Source organism: Staurois parvus, unplaced genomic scaffold, assembly GCF_062004578.1.
Source record: "Staurois parvus isolate SC_StPar_1 unplaced genomic scaffold, SC_StPar_1.0 ptg000025l, whole genome shotgun sequence".
NCBI classification, from domain to species: domain Eukaryota; kingdom Metazoa; phylum Chordata; class Amphibia; order Anura; family Ranidae; genus Staurois; species Staurois parvus.
In genome coordinates this window covers 32,056,703-32,072,552 of record NW_028317821.1, presented here as the reverse complement: position 1 = coordinate 32,072,552, position 15,850 = coordinate 32,056,703, and the positions used below count along the sequence as shown (strand labels likewise).

General features: G+C 45.3%; 1 long non-coding RNA gene across 1 annotated transcript in view; it reads left to right on the top strand.

Moving 5' to 3' along the window:
* LOC149472040 (uncharacterized) overlaps positions 1-15,850 on the top strand; it is a 125,925-nt gene that overhangs the window by 1,140 nt on the left and 108,935 nt on the right. The gene's annotated exons all lie outside the window — the stretch shown is intronic.

Genomic DNA, 15,850 nt, shown 5'->3' with positions numbered 1-15,850 from the left:
TCAGTTTTCACCTGTAATCGGGGTTCAGTGATCAGTGTTCACCTGTAATCGGGGTTCTGTGATCAGTGTTCACCTGTAATCGGTGTTCAGTGTTCACCTGTAATCGGGGTTCAGTGACCAGTGTTCACCTGTAATCGGGGTTCTGTGATCAGTGTTCACCTGTAATCGGTGTTCAGTGTTCACCTGTAATCGGGGTTCAGTGACCAGTGTTCACCTGTAATCGGGGTTCTGTGATCAGTGTTCACCTGTAATCGGGGTTCAGTGATCAGTGTTCACCTGTAATCGGGGTTCTGTGATCAGTGTTCACCTGTAATCGGGGTTCTTTGATCAGTGTTCACCTGTAATCGGTGTTCTGTGTTCAGTGTTCACATGTAATCGGGGTTCTGTGATCAGTGTTCACATGTAATCGGTGTTCACCTGTAATCGGGGTTCTGTGATCAGTGTTCACATGTAATCGGTGTTCACCTGTAATCGGGGTTCTGTGATCAGTGTTCACATGTAATCGGTGTTCACCTGTAATTGGGGTTCTGTGATCAGTGTTCACATGTAATCGGTGTTCACCTGTAATCGGGGTTGTGATCAGTGTTCACCTGTAATCGGTGTTCACCTGTAATCGGGGTTCTGTGATCACATGTAATCAGTGTTCACCTGTAATCGGGGTTCTGTGATCAGTGTTCACATGTAATCAGTGTTCACCTGTAATCGGGGTTCTGTGATCAGTGTTCACCTGTAATTGGGGTTCTCTGATCAGTGTTCACCTGTAATCGGGGTTTTGTGATCATTGTTCACCTGTAATCAGTGTTCTCTGATCAGTGTTCACCTGTAATCAGTGTTCTCTGATCAGTGTTCACCTGTAATCCGTGTTCTCTGATCCGTGTTCACGTGTAATCCGTGTTCTCTGATCCGTGTTCACCTGTAATCGGGGTTCTGTGATCAGTGTTCACCTGTAATCGGGGTTTTGTGATCAGTGTTCACCTGTAATCGGGGTTTTGTGATCAGTGTTCACCTGTAATCAGTGTTCTCTGATCAGTGTTCACCTGTATTCAGTGTTCTCTGATCCGTGTTCACCTGTAATCGGGGTTCTGTGATCGTTGTTCACCTGTAATCGGGGTTCCGTGATCATTGTTCACCTGTAATCGGGGTTCTGTGATCAGTGTTCACCTGTAATCAGGGTTCTGTGATCAGTGTTCACCTGTAATCAGTGTTCACCTGTAATCAGGGTTCTGTGATCAGTGTTCACCTGTAATCGGGGTTCTGTGATCATTGTTCACCTGTAATCAGTGTTCACCTGTAATCAAGGTTCTGTGATCAGTGTTCACCTGTGATCAGTGTTCACCTGTAATCGGGGTTCTGTGATCAGTGTTCACCTGTAATCTGGGTTCTCTGATTGGTGTTCACCTGTAATCAGTGTTCACCTGTAATCAGTCTTCTCTGATTGATGTTCACCTGTAATCAGTGTTCACCTGTAATCAGTCTTCTCTGATGTTCACCTGTAATCAGTGATTAGTGTTCACCTCTAATCTGTGTTCAGCGATCAGTGTTCGCATGTGATTGGTGTTCAGTTATCAGTGTTCACCTGTAATCGGGGTTCTGTGATTCGGGTTCTGTGATCGGTGTTCACCTATAATTGGTGTTCTGTGATCGGTGTTCACCTGTAATTGGTGTTCTGTGATCGGTGTTCACCTGTAATTGGTGTTCTGTGATCGGTGTTCACCTGTAATTGGTGTTCTGTGATCGGTGTTCACCTGTAAACGGGGTTCTGTGATCGGTGTTCACCTGTAAACGGGGTTCTGTGATCGGTGTTCACCTGTAATCGGGGTTCTGTGATCAGTGTTCACCTGTAATCAGAATTTTGTTACCATTTTACAATTAAAATCAGTGCTGCTCTTGCAGTGCATCATTTTTTTTTTATGTAGTTGATTCCTTCCTAAACATTTAGAGTGAATATCTCAGTAGTCAAATACGATAAATCGTCTTGCATTATCATGTCCAGCCGGATTAATGTAGAACTATAGACAAAGCAGGGTTTTTTCATTAATGCTAGAATAAGGGAGGGTTATAACCATCTGTGTCCCATTAGGGAGATTTACCTTCACTTCCTGTCCCATGACCAAAACAGGAAGTGAGGAAATCCCTGCAAATTAAGGGAATTCTTTGGGGCCTCCAAGTCGCCAGAACTAGTGTCCCCATTGGAAGATTTCCCCTCTATTACTGTCCTGGGGACAACCCAAAGTGTAGGATTTTCTTTTACATTGGATAATGAGGGTAAACAGGACAAAGATAGAGGGTGAAAATCCCTTATGGGGGCAGAAACAGCAATAAAAACCTGACAGGTATTTTAATCCATCTCTGTTCTGTCTAAAACATAAAAATAAGTTTTGCTTTAGTTACACGTTAAAGTGGTTCTAAAGCCTAAACATATGTCATCTTCACACATTCTTTTCATTTTAGGTGTAGAACTACCCCTTAGGAGTTGCCGAGTTCTGGGTCCCCCCTATGGAACTGCACAGCCAGTCAACACACATTTTCTTCAGACCTTGCACACAGGAGACATCAAACAGTCCTTGAGCTTGTTTTTTTGTTTGGTTTTATTAGGGGTATTGAACTTGGATGGGGTTGAGGGGTGTATGGGATACCCAAGGAAACTGCAACGGAAGACAAACTCCTTAGCAACTATGTACAAGTCCATAAACGGCAAAGTCTCTTCACTCCTCTGTGACGATCGCAGCATCAGACCCCAGCCCTTCTCACCAAACTCGTGACCAAAGGACTAGCCAATCTAAAACCGCGCTGTCACGTGCGTAACAATGCCACGCCCAGCTGCACCCTGCACAAAGATTTTCCAGCTAATGGACCACAACCTGTGTGCTGGGAGCGATTGTTACTGGGTCAGGTTAATTACGCAATTAACCCTTCACACTGCCACCACCTCCTTTTTGTACAGAGAAAGAGGAAACTTGGCAATATCAGCAATAACACTATGACGTTTGAATAATCATATGTATACATAATGTCACTGCAGACAGATGTATGCAGACATTTAAAACACACAGTAGCGTTCTTCAGAGACAGGGGTGCTTTAGTTTGCATTAAAGAGCTGTAGAAACAGTTCAACACTTTCAGAAAGTAAGATTTATTCCTAAAAGGTCAAAAGGGTGCAATACAAAATATTTACAGAAAAAGATGTATCATATATATATATATATATATATATATATATATATAAATATACAGAAAACAATAGCACCACAAAGGCATAACAGAAAGGAGTTTAGAGGGTTAAAGTACCTGCCAAATGTCCTGGTTTAAGCAGATCATGTTTCATGAGCCAAAAGGATGCCTTATCTCCCAACCTTAGATCCGATGTTAAAAAGGGAGAACCTCAACTTTTTTTTGCTCAGTTTTTTCTAGCAACTCCACAGGGTCTCTCCCTGAAACAGAGAACCAATCGCCTCATTTGGGGAGGGAGTTGTAGGTGGAGACCTCAGGCTATGACCAAAGCCTGCACAAATCATATTATGGTTCATAACTTACCCTGGATACATATAACATGCTATACACAAGTAGATTAGTACGCAGAATCTTCTGATGAACGGTTAGTTATGAAATATCCGCTTGAATGGTTATGGAGATATAATTTTCTGCTCTCCTGTATATGCCAGATAGGGGGTGTGGTATACCAGGAGACTTGTCTTAAAGTCAGCCATCCAAATATGTGCTCCATGTTTATGTAATTATGTCCTATTTGAAAATATAAACTTATATGAAAAAGTGAGTTTTTAAATGTAAGTCTGTTTTTACAACTCCCTGGAATGCCTTTGAGCTTAGTGAAGGACTTGGTTTATTGCTTGACGAGCCCTTCGCTAGAAAGAGTTTGGTAGACGGAGGGGCACCAGATAGTGTGTGATTTATAACCGTGACGCCCTCCCAATGAGTTTGCTGCCTGTTATCTGCATCAAACAGACCACATGTCACTCAACAGAGAGGGAGGGGGGATGAGGAAAGCTGATTTGGGAGTAGAACATCCGAGAAGATGGAAGACCCTTAAAAAGATGGAGGACTGCGTCCATCTCTGTATGCATGATTGCTACATCCTCCAGCCCTGCAAGGGTACCACCTCAGACCCTAGATGAATCCTCCTCTTCACCCAACTACGTTAGGGAATCTCTGAGCAAAGGGCTCAGAATCTGTTGCTTTAAATGCACAATCCCAGATGGGGGCTAGTCAGGTTTCCCACCAGAAAGCCCTTTTCCCCTTATCTGGCCCAGGGGGAGTAGGATTACTCCCTATTCCTCTCCTGCAGGCTTGTTGGGTTGGTGTCTGCCTTCGGGCCTTCTGCTGGGCCAGCTTCTTTCCTGGCTCCACAGGTAGTCCTCTCTCTGGGGAACGGTGAGGTTAAGTGATCCTCCCTTTCAGGTCCCAGCCTGTAGATAGGCCCTTTTCCACTGGGCCCCCTCCCAGACTCCTGCATCTCAGCCTCTCCTATATCTTCCACCCGAACTCTCCTACTGCTGAGCAGGTTCTGTCATATTTAAAGGCTGCCCTGGCCCCTTGCTAAGTCTCCTGCTTGGGGATTGGCCAGAGTCCCTTAAATGTGCAGGCCCGCCCATCCTCACCCCCACCCACTGAGTTCTAGAGACTTCTCCAAGTCTCAAGATCAGGGTGAGGTGTCAAGGAACTGGCCTATATAGAGCCCCCATCCCTGACCTAAATTTGACCAACCTGACTCGTGCCCAGGCTGCTACTCAGCCCTTCTATTTAAGAAAACAAAACTAGCTATCTCCCCCTAGCTAACTAGAGGGGTGCTACATAGGTAAACATGTTTAGGTATCAGTATCTCCTCCTCAAATCCCCTTTTACTAACCTGAGCTCTCATTTAATCCAGTGCTTTGCTCATCTGCTGTCTATGAAAGCCAGTGATGAGGGAGCAGGGGGCAGGACTGAGTCCCCCTGTCTGTGTCTATAGATGCAGGTGGCAGGGCTTGGGAGAAAACCCGTACAAGTGCCATTATAGGAGTGCCGGTGGGGGACACGAGAAAAGGAGGTTCGGGGCCACTCTATGCAATTCCATTGCACAGAGCAGGTAAGTATGTTGTTTTAGAAAAAAAATACAATTGCATTTACAATCACTTTAAAGCGGTAAAGTCCTAAACAAAAAGAAAATTGGGCCCCCAGGTGGTTGAAGTCATAATGCTCTAGTATGAACTGCATGCTAGCATGGTATGACAGACATACCTGAAAAAAAAGCCCTCCAGCAGCATGCTGTCACCACTTCTATTTTCACACAGTCTTCCTTCCGAGTTTGCACTCTCCAGCCATTTGAATGCCATGATCTCACTCCCGTGCATGTGTACAGGAATCACGGTCGTGGCACAACGCTCTCAATAGGTGGTGTACTCCTGTGTGCTGACCATTCAGAGCGCAGTGCTGGTCACATCACCAACACCTACAAATGTGCATATTTTCTAAATGGAGAGATATTCACTGTACCTACAGGAAGCCTAAAAGTCATAAAGTAGAGTTTCAGTTTTCACCACTGTGATAAGTTTTACAGCCAATTACTCTGTACTGTACCCAAGTGAGTTTTATATCATTTTTTGAGACAGACTGAGCTTTCTTTTTGTGATATTTAATAACCACTATAAAAAATGTAAGAGATCAAACATTAAAAAAAACTGTTTCCCTTACTTTTTTAAAAATAAAAATGTCCAAATAGTATGAAACCCCCTTCATTACTTTTTTTCCTACAAGTCTTTTGGAAACTTAAGCTTGGGAATAGTGCACTAGTTACAATGTACAGTTCATACACATCGGAAAGAGGGAGTAAAGGGATTAATGTACTGGTATCATGGAGCTGAAGGGGTTAGTGTTCAGATGTGCAGGATAAGGGGTGTGAAAGGGTTAATATACAAGATGCATGGAGCTAGTATGTGTATGAGAAGAGAGGAACATGAAAGGGTAAAAGGATAAGTTCATCTTCAGGAACATGTTATATGGTCCACCTGTTTTTAGGATGAAACACGTAACATGTTCCATCTCCCACAGCTCTCCCCCTGATCCACCCCCTCTCCCTGTGACAGCGGGCCAGTGATCTTCACCCTGCACCCGCTGTCACAATTTGAAAGAGTGGGCTCCACCTACACCGTCACGTCAGTCATTCTCAGGGTTCTGTAAATGAATGCCTACAAGTACCATTCGCCTTTGCGGGCTGACAGCTTGCAGTTCTCAATGAACTGCGAGGGTGCTTGCGAGCACTCTCATGGTCCATTGAGCTTCCTAGACTGAAGTCACTGCCTGCCCATATTGGAGGTACCAGCAGACTGCTACACTGACAGTCTTCAGGAGTCTGACATTGCACCCGTGATCTGCTGATTGCGGCTGCAATGCTTTACAGGCTCCTAAGAATAAATAGTAAATGTACATTTTTGACCTGCAAAAAATGTGAATTTATTATTGTTTTTTTTTAAAGTTGAATTTATCCTTTTAATAAAAATCATCTCTGTGTCACCGAAACAGAATGATTGGATCTGCAGCTGCTGATCCATTCATTCTGTCCCCATTCACATTTACACTAGTTCTCTCCTTCCCCTATTGGAAGGGGAGGGATCAACACTGTAAGCAGTACCGTGTGATTGCTGTAAAGCCAGACACAGCAATCACATGGTACCCAGCCCCTTAGATCGGCTTAGTACAGTGTCTCTGTGTACAGAGCCATCCGATAACAGCCTGGTATACGCACTGGCCGTCTGACATCTAATTATTCACTGCCATACATAAATGGCACTGGGTAAATAAAGGGCAGCAGATCCACCTGTGAAAGATGTGGTTAAGTCTTAAAGGGTCAATTCAGTTATATTTTTTCTATGGTTAGGTATTTTTACTTGTGCTTGCTTTTATATACTATGGACTGTGTTTGTGCATAGATGTATATGCTTTTGGATGAATAGTACTTTCACATATTTTTCTTTGTTTTCGTTCTAGCTAGAGTATCATTTTTTTATTTCTGACAATGTTCCATCAAAGATATTTCCCACTACTCCCTGTCCCAAAGGAACAACATAAAGTCACAAGAACATGTTTTACGTGTTGGGTTTCTCCTTACCTCCTGTTCCTGTGACTACTGCTTCAGCTCCGCCCCATAGCAGAAATACTGCAACAGGGTGGCAGCTGTGCACAAAGTCACGTATATACACTTCCTGGTAGGGGGTGCGCACGAGGCGAGCACGCACCCTACCAGTACCACCATTCACGGCCGTGGCTGTCAGTCTCCAGGACCCGGCCAGTGATTACTTGCTGGCGCCCGGTGATTGCCGAATCTCCGAGGGGGGGGGGGGGGAGAGAGCTGTTAGTAAACAAAACAGTTCTCCCTGTCAGCTCTGACACACTGCTTTTAATGGCTGTGCACAGCCATTCAACGCAGTGTGCTTACAGTGAAGCACAAACACAGAATATCATGTAAAACAGCACACAGTTAACCCTTTGATCGGCCCAGATGTTAACCTCTTCATGCCCAGTGCCATTAGTACAGTGTCAGTGCTTTTTATTAGCACTGATCACTGTAGTGGTGTCACTGGGGATGTCAGTAACATCAAGTTGGTTCTCCCCAGTGTCAGAATGCCAGCTGCAGTCCCGCTATAAGTCACTGATCACCGCCATTACTAGTGAAAAAAAAAGCCCAGTATATATACACAGCCATTTGTAAACGCTATAACTTTTACGTAAACCAATTAATTTACACATATTGGGATTTTTTTTAGCAAAGACATGTAGCAGAATGCATTTTGGCCTAAATTTATGAGTAAATTTGATTTTTTTGATTTTTTTTTTACTGGACATGTTTAATAGCAAAAAGTCAAAAAGATTTTTTTTCTCAAAATTGTCGGTCTTTTTTTATAGTGCAAAAAATAAAAATGCACAGACGATCAAATACCACCAAAATAAAGCTCTATTCGTGGGAAAAAAGGACGTAAATTTCAATTTGGTGCAGCATTGCAGGACTGTGCAATTGTCAGTTAAAGTAAAGCAGCACCGTAATGCAAAAAATGGCCTGGTCAGGAAGGGGGGTAAATCTTCTGGAGGGCAAGTGGTTAAACAGCTTGGATTTTCCCATCACCTATTATACTGGATATAGTGGTCCCCAGGACCAATAGTGAGCCTCCACAAAGGACAAAGGTAGAAATAAAAACCAGACAGGAGTTCTACAACTTCCATATTCTTTCCAAAACAAAGTATATGGACTTTACATACACTTTAAAGCAGAATTCCTGATAAAATAACAAAATAATAAATAATGGCCCGTAAAAAGATAAAGTAAAAACGCAGCTTTTGCTGCAATATTCATCTTCATTCCAGAGCCCCGTGGTACTTTTTATTTCACCTCTACATGTCCTCAGTCTAGCAGCCAGAACCCAGTCCACTTCATCAGGCTGTCCTGGACCCCAGTCTGTGATTAGACAGTGAAATTAACCAGCACAGAGATAAACTCTTCTCCATGTCACTCAAAGGAAGGCCTACTGGATTTTTATGTTCAAAATTAAGGCTCTCAAAGGTAAAAGCGATTGAGATTTTTTGAGAAATCATAAAATTACACAGTATCTTCTTATTCATCTATTACTGCAACAATGTTTATAAAGAATTGGTAATTTGTTGCCACCTACAGACTATCTATGAAAATTGCAATCCATTGACTGGAGTTCTAATCCCTCTCATCTCTATCTAAACTAGAAAAACTGAACTTGAAAAAGGGTTTCCTTAATTGACACTTTAATCAGTGATATTTGTTTCCAATCAAAAAATATGTTTCTCAGTAAAAAAAATTAAATTAAATTAAAAAAAAAATAATATATATATTTATATATATATATATTTATCATACAGTGCCTTGAAAAAGTATTCATACCCCTGAAGTTTTCCACATTTTGTCATGTTACAACAAAAAGTGTAAATGTATTTTATTGGGATTTTATGTGATAGACCAACACAAAGCGGCACATAATTGTGAGATGGAAGGAAAATGATCAATGGTTTTCAAAAATGTTTACAAATAAATATTTGAAAAGTATGGTGTGCATTTGTATTCAGCCCCCTTCACTCTGATACCCCTAACTAAAATCTAGTGGAACCAATTGCCTTCAGAAGTCACCTAATTAGTAGAGTTCACCTATGTGTAATTTAATCTGAGAATAAATACAGCTGGTCTGTGAAGCCCTCAGAGGGTTGTTAGAGAAAAGGGATAAAGTTGTGGAGAAGTTCAAAGCAGGGTTAGGTTATATAAAAATATCCCAAGCTTTGAACGTCTCACAGAGTACTGTTCAATCCATCATCTGAAAATGGAAAGAGTATGGCACAACTGCAAACCTACCAAGACATGGCCATCCACCTAAACTGACAGGCCGGGCGAGGAGAGCATTAATCAGAGAAGCCAAGAGGCCCATGGTAACTCTGGAGGAGCTGCAGAGATCTGGAGTTCAGGTGGGAGAATCTGTGCACAGGACAACTATTAGTCTTGTACTCCACAAATCTGGCCTTTATGCAAGAGTAGCAAGAAGAAAGACATAAGAAGTCCTGTTTGCAGTTTGCCATAAGCCATGTGGGGGACATAGCCAACGTGGAAGAAGGTGCTCTGGACAGATGAGACAAAAAGTGAGGCAGAAAACTAACACTGCACGTCACCCTGGATACACCATCCCCACTGTGAAACATTGTGGTGGCAGCATCATGCTGTGGGGATGCTTTCCTTACAGCAGGGACAGGGAAGCTGATCAATGTTGATGGGAAGATGGATGAAGTTAAATACAGAGCAATCTTAGAAAAAAAACTGTTCTAGTCTGCAAAAGACTTGAGACGAGCAGAGGTTCACCATCCAGCAGGACAACGACCCTAAACATACAGCCAGAGCTACAATAGAATGGTTTAGATCAGTGGTTCTCAACCTTTCTAATGCCGCGACCCCTTAATACAGTTCCTCATGTTGTGGTGACCCCCAACCATAAAATTATTTTCATTGCTACTTCATAACTGTAATTTTGCAGTGGGAGGAGTAGTGCCATGTCATTGGTGTCAGTGGAAGGAATAGTGCCCCATCATTGGTGTCAGTGGGAGGAATAGTGCCCCATCATTGGTGTCAGTGGAAGGAATAGTGCCCCATTGTTGGTATCAGTGGGAGGAATAGTGTCCCATCATTGGTATCAGTGGGAGGAATAGTGTCCCATCATTGGTATCAGTGGGAGGAATAGTGCCCCATCACTGATGTCAGTGGGATGAATAGTGCCCCATCGTTGGTATCAGTGGGAGGAATAGTGCCCCATCGTTGGTATCAGTGGGAGGAATAGTGCCCCATCACTGGTGTCAGTGGGAGGAATAGTGCCCCATCGTTGGTGTCAGTGGGAGGAATAGTGCCCCATCGTTGGTGTCAGTGGGAGGAATAGTGCCCCATCGTTGGTGTCAGTGGGAGGAATAGTGCCCCATCGTTGGTGTCAGTGGGAGGAATAGTGCCCCATCGTTGGTGTCAGTGGGAGGAATAGTGCCCCATCGTTGGTGTCAGTGGGAGGAATAGTGCCCCATCGTTGGAGTCAGTGGGAGGAATAGTGCCCCATCGTTGGTGTCAGTGGGAGGAATAGTGCTCCATCACTGGTGTCAGTGGGGGGAGTAGTGCCCCATCACTGGTGTCAGTGGGAGGAGTAGTGCTCCATCACTGGTGTCAGTGGGAGGAATAGTGCCCCATCGTTGGTGTCAGTGGGAGGAATAGTGCCCCATCGTTGGTGTCAGTGGGAGGAATAGTGCCCCATCGTTGGTGTCAGTGGGAGGAATAGTGCCCCATCGTTGGTGTCAGTGGGAGGAATAGTGCCCCATCGTTGGTGTCAGTGGGAGGAATAGTGCCCCATCGTTGGTGTCAGTGGGAGGAATAGTGCCCCATCGTTGGAGTCAGTGGGAGGAATAGTGCCCCATCGTTGGTGTCAGTGGGAGGAATAGTGCTCCATCACTGGTGTCAGTGGGGGGAGTAGTGCCCCATCACTGGTGTCAGTGGGAGGAGTAGTGCTCCATCACTGGTGTCAGTGGGAGGAATAGTGCCACATCATTGGTGTCAGTGGGAGGAATAGTGCCCCATCACTGGTGTCAGTGGGGGGAGTAGTGCCCCATCACTGGTGTCAGTGGGAGGAGTAGTGCCCCATCACTGGTGTCAGTGGGGGGAGTAGTGCCACATCATTGGTGTCAGTGGGAGGAATAGTGCCACATCATTGGTGTCAGTGGGAGGAATAGTGCCCCATCATTGGTGTCAGTGGGAGGAATAGTGCCCCATCATTGGTGTCAGTGTGGTGGAGGGGAGAATAGTGCCCCATCATTGGGGTCGGGGGGGGGGAAATAGTGCCCCATCGTTAGTGTCAGTGGGGGGAGGAATAGTGCCCCATCGTTGGTGTCAGTGGGGGGAGGAATAGTGCCCCATCGTTGGTGTCAGTGGGGGGAGGAATAGTGCCCCATCGTTGGTGTCAGTGGGGGGAGGAATAGTGCCCCATCGTTGGTGTCAGTGGGGGGAGCAATAGTGCCCCATCGTTGGTGTCAGTGGGGGGAGGAATAGTGCCCCATCGTTGGTGTCAGTGGGAGGAATAGTGCCCCATCGTTGGTGTCAGTGGGAGGAATAGTGCCCCATCGTTGGAGTCAGTGGGAGGAATAGTGCCCCATCGTTGGTGTCAGTGGGAGGAATAGTGCTCCATCACTGGTGTCAGTGGGGGGAGTAGTGCCCCATCACTGGTGTCAGTGGGAGGAGTAGTGCTCCATCACTGGTGTCAGTGGGAGGAATAGTGCCACATCATTGGTGTCAGTGGGAGGAATAGTGCCCCATCATTGGTGTCAGTGGGGGGGGGTAGTGCCCCATCACTGGTGTCAGTGGGGGGAGTAGTGCCCCATCACTGGTGTCAGTGGGAGGAGTAGTGCCCCATCACTGGTGTCAGTGGGGGGAGTAGTGCCACATCATTGGTGTCAGTGGGAGGAATAGTGCCACATCATTGGTGTCAGTGGGAGGAATAGTGCCCCATCATTGGTGTCAGTGGGAGGAATAGTGCCCCATCATTGGTGTCAGTGGGAGGAATAGTGCCCCATCATTGGTGTCAGTGTGGTGGAGGGGAGAATAGTGCCCCATCATTGGGGTCGGGGGGGGGGAAATAGTGCCCCATCGTTAGTGTCAGTGGGGGGAGGAATAGTGCCCCATCGTTGGTGTCAGTGGGGGGAGGAATAGTGCCCCATCGTTGGTGTCAGTGGGGGGAGGAATAGTGCCCCATCGTTGGTGTCAGTGGGGGGAGGAATAGTGCCCCATCGTTGGTGTCAGTGGGGGGAGGAATAGTGCCCCATCGTTGGTGTCAGTGGGGGGAGGAATAGTGCCCCATCGTTGGTGTCAGTGGGGGGAGGAATAGTGCCCCATCGTTGGTGTCAGTGGGGGGAGGAATAGTGCCCCATCGTTGGTGTCAGTGGGAGGAATAGTGCCCCATCGTTGGTGTCAGTGGGAGGAATAGTGCCCCATCGTTGGTGTCAGTGGGAGGAATAGTGCCCCATCGTTGGTGTCAGTGGGAGGAATAGTGCCCCATCGTTGGTGTCAGTGGGAGGAATAGTGCTCCATCACTGGTGTCAGTGGGGGGAGTAGTGCCTCATCACTGGTGTCAGTGGGAGGAGTAGTGCTCCATCACTGGTGTCAGTGGGAGGAATAGTGCCACATCATTGGTGTCAGTGGGAGGAATAGTGCCCCATCATTGGTGTCAGTGGGGGGAGTAGTGCCCCATCACTGGTGTCAGTGGGGGGAGTAGTGCCCCATCACTGGTGTCAGTGGGGGGAGTAGTGCCCCATCACTGGTGTCAGTGGGGGGAGTAGTGCCCCATCACTGGTGTCAGTGGGAGGAATAGTGCCCCATCACTGGTGTCAGTGGGGGGAATAGTGCCCCATCATTGGTGTCAGTGGGAGGAATAGTGCCACATCATTGGTGTCAGTGGGAGGAATAGTGCCCCATCATTGGTGTCAGTGGGAGGAATAGTGCCCCATCATTGATGTCAGTGTGGTGGAGGGGAGAATAGTGCCCCATCATTGGGGTCAGGGGGGGGGGAAATAGTGCCCCATCGTTGGTGTCAGTGGGGGGAGGAATAGTGCCCCATCGTTGGTGTCAGTGGGGGGAGGAATAGTGCCCCATCGTTGGTGTCAGTGGGGGGAGGAATAGTGCCCCATCGTTGGTGTCAGTGGGGGGAGGAATAGTGCCCCATCGTTGGTGTCAGTGGGGGGAGGAATAGTGCCCCATCGTTGGTGTCAGTGGGGGGAGGAATAGTGCCCCATCGTTGGTGTCAGTGGGGGGAGGAATAGTGCCCCATCGTTGGTATTAGTGACACAAATGATGGGGCACTATTCCTCCCACTGACACCAATGATACTTACTTTGCTGACCCCTGCTCCAGCCTGGGCTCGCTCTCTCACTTACCTGTCAGCTGTCTTCCTTCTCTGGCCGCTCTCCTCTTCACTCGCTCCGGCAGCTCCCTCGGTCTTCTTCGATCTCCGCGCGCTGCCGCTCGGCTCCTCCTCTCCAAGCTCCACCTCCTCGCCGGTGATTGGCCGCCTGTGTGCCTCTCCTGAGCTACAGTTCCGGCGGCCAATCAGCGGCGAGGAGGCGGAGCTGCTGAGCGATCCCGGAGGTGACAGGAGCAGCGTATCATCCCGCCCACACATCTCCGGAGACTGCAGCGGTGTCTCGGTTCCTAAGACCATCGGAAATATGTGTTTTCCGATGGTCTTAGGCGACCCCTGGGAAATGGTCATTCGACCCCCAAAGGGGTCGCGACCCCCAGGTTGAGAACCGCTGGTTTAGATCAAAGCATATTCATGTGTTAGAATTGCCCAAAGTCCAGACCTAAATCCAATTGAGAATCTGCGACAAGACTTGAAAATTGCTGTTCACAGACTCTCTCCATCCAATCTGACAGAGCTTGAGCTATTTTGCAAAAAAGAATGAGCAAAAATTTCACTCTGTAGATGTGCAAAACTGGTAGAGACATCCCCAAAAAGACTTGCAGCTGTAATTGCAGTGAAAGGTGGTTCTGCAGGGTATTGACTCGGGGGCTGAATACAAATGTACGTCACACTTTTCACAGATTTATTTGTAAAAAATTTGAAAACCATTTATCATGTTCCTTCCACTTCACAATTATGTGCCACTTTGTGTTGGTCTATCACATAAAATCCCAATAAAATACATTTTTGATTTTTGGTTGTAACATGACAAAATGTGGAAAATTTCAAGGAGTATGAATACTCTTTCAAATATATATCTATATATATATGTATGTATGTATGTATGTATGTATATATCATACCACCTATAAATTCTATTTTACCTGAATAATGCTTGGTCCCTGAGGATTTTTTTCTCTTTATTTGAACATAAGATTCCTATTTAATTTTTCTACATATTCTTTTAATTCCCCATCTTTCTCAGCATATAACTTGGGAGAGGTTAGGGTTATTCCCTGTGTAAACATATAATTATATACAGTAGGTACATAGTTGTGGTTGAATAGAGACACAAGTCTATCTAGTTCAACCCATGTAGGTGTGTGAATGTGTGCATGTTTATGTCAATACCATTTCCCATATCCCTGTATATTGCATTCGCTAAGATGCCCATCTATGAGTTTTTGAATCTATCAACACTTCTAACTGACATCATTGATTGTGGAAGGGAGTTCCTTACCACTCTAACAGTAAAGAACCCCTTACACAGTTTAACGCCTTGGGGCCGAGCGTATGCAAATTAGCAGCCTCACTGGACTGGGTTTTTTCTGTGGGGCCACTAATTTGCATACCTGTCTTTGTGCTGGGAGCACACCACATGGCACACTCCCAGCACAAAGATCGAGGTATCAGTGAGAGCTTCGGGTCCCATTCCAATGACTGGGACCCAGAACTCCTGATTTTGGGTCACATGATCGCTGTGAAAGCCTCTGATTGGATATCACAATGATCAGTCACTGTGAAGCCTGTCGCCCCTGTTTTCTGTCTCTAAATTGTATCTCTTTGTCCTCTCAGAGAGAAAAAAAAGTGTTTGTAAACAAAATTAATGAACAAATAAAAAGAATAATTAAAAAAAAAAAAAACTAGATCAAGGTTTGATCTAGGCCAGTGCCAGGGTTAGTGCTTGGGTCAGGGTCAGTATTTTTTTTTGTTAGGATTTTTTTTTAATTTTTAAATTACTATTTGTGGCAGGATCAAAAAAAGCAAAATGCGCACTATTGTTTCTGGACCGTACTACAGGTACAAACAACAACTAACATACACATATGTGGTTTTGCTGCAATCATCAGGAGCAGGAGAAATTATTTTGGGTTGCTCTTTGGTGGTTGGTTATGGTAGTAGCAAGAAATATACAACTAAATTTAAAAAAAAATTTTTTACTATTTTGGGTCAGTTTTCCTTTGATAATAAAAAAAATCAGGAGATATCCATTACAATTTATCACCAAATGAAAGCCCAATTTGTCCTGAAAAAAACAAGGTATAATCCACCTGGATGTACAAATTAGTTATTATGTATGGTTTTGCTAACACATGTCAAAGTTGCAAAATTGTGCTTGGGCTTTAAGATTTGTTTTACCATTGGGCATGAAGGGGTTAAGGTTGAACTACTTCTCCTCCAATTTCATTGAGTGGCCCCTGGTCTTTTTAAGCTCCCTGAAACAGAATAGTTTCTTCCCTATGCAAGAATCACCATTGAGGTATTTATATATCGCTACCATATTTCCTGCCAAGCATTCTCCAGGGAGAATAAGTTTAAAGTATAACTATAGGAAAAACATTTTTTTTAATTTGCAGGAATTTTTTCTTGTT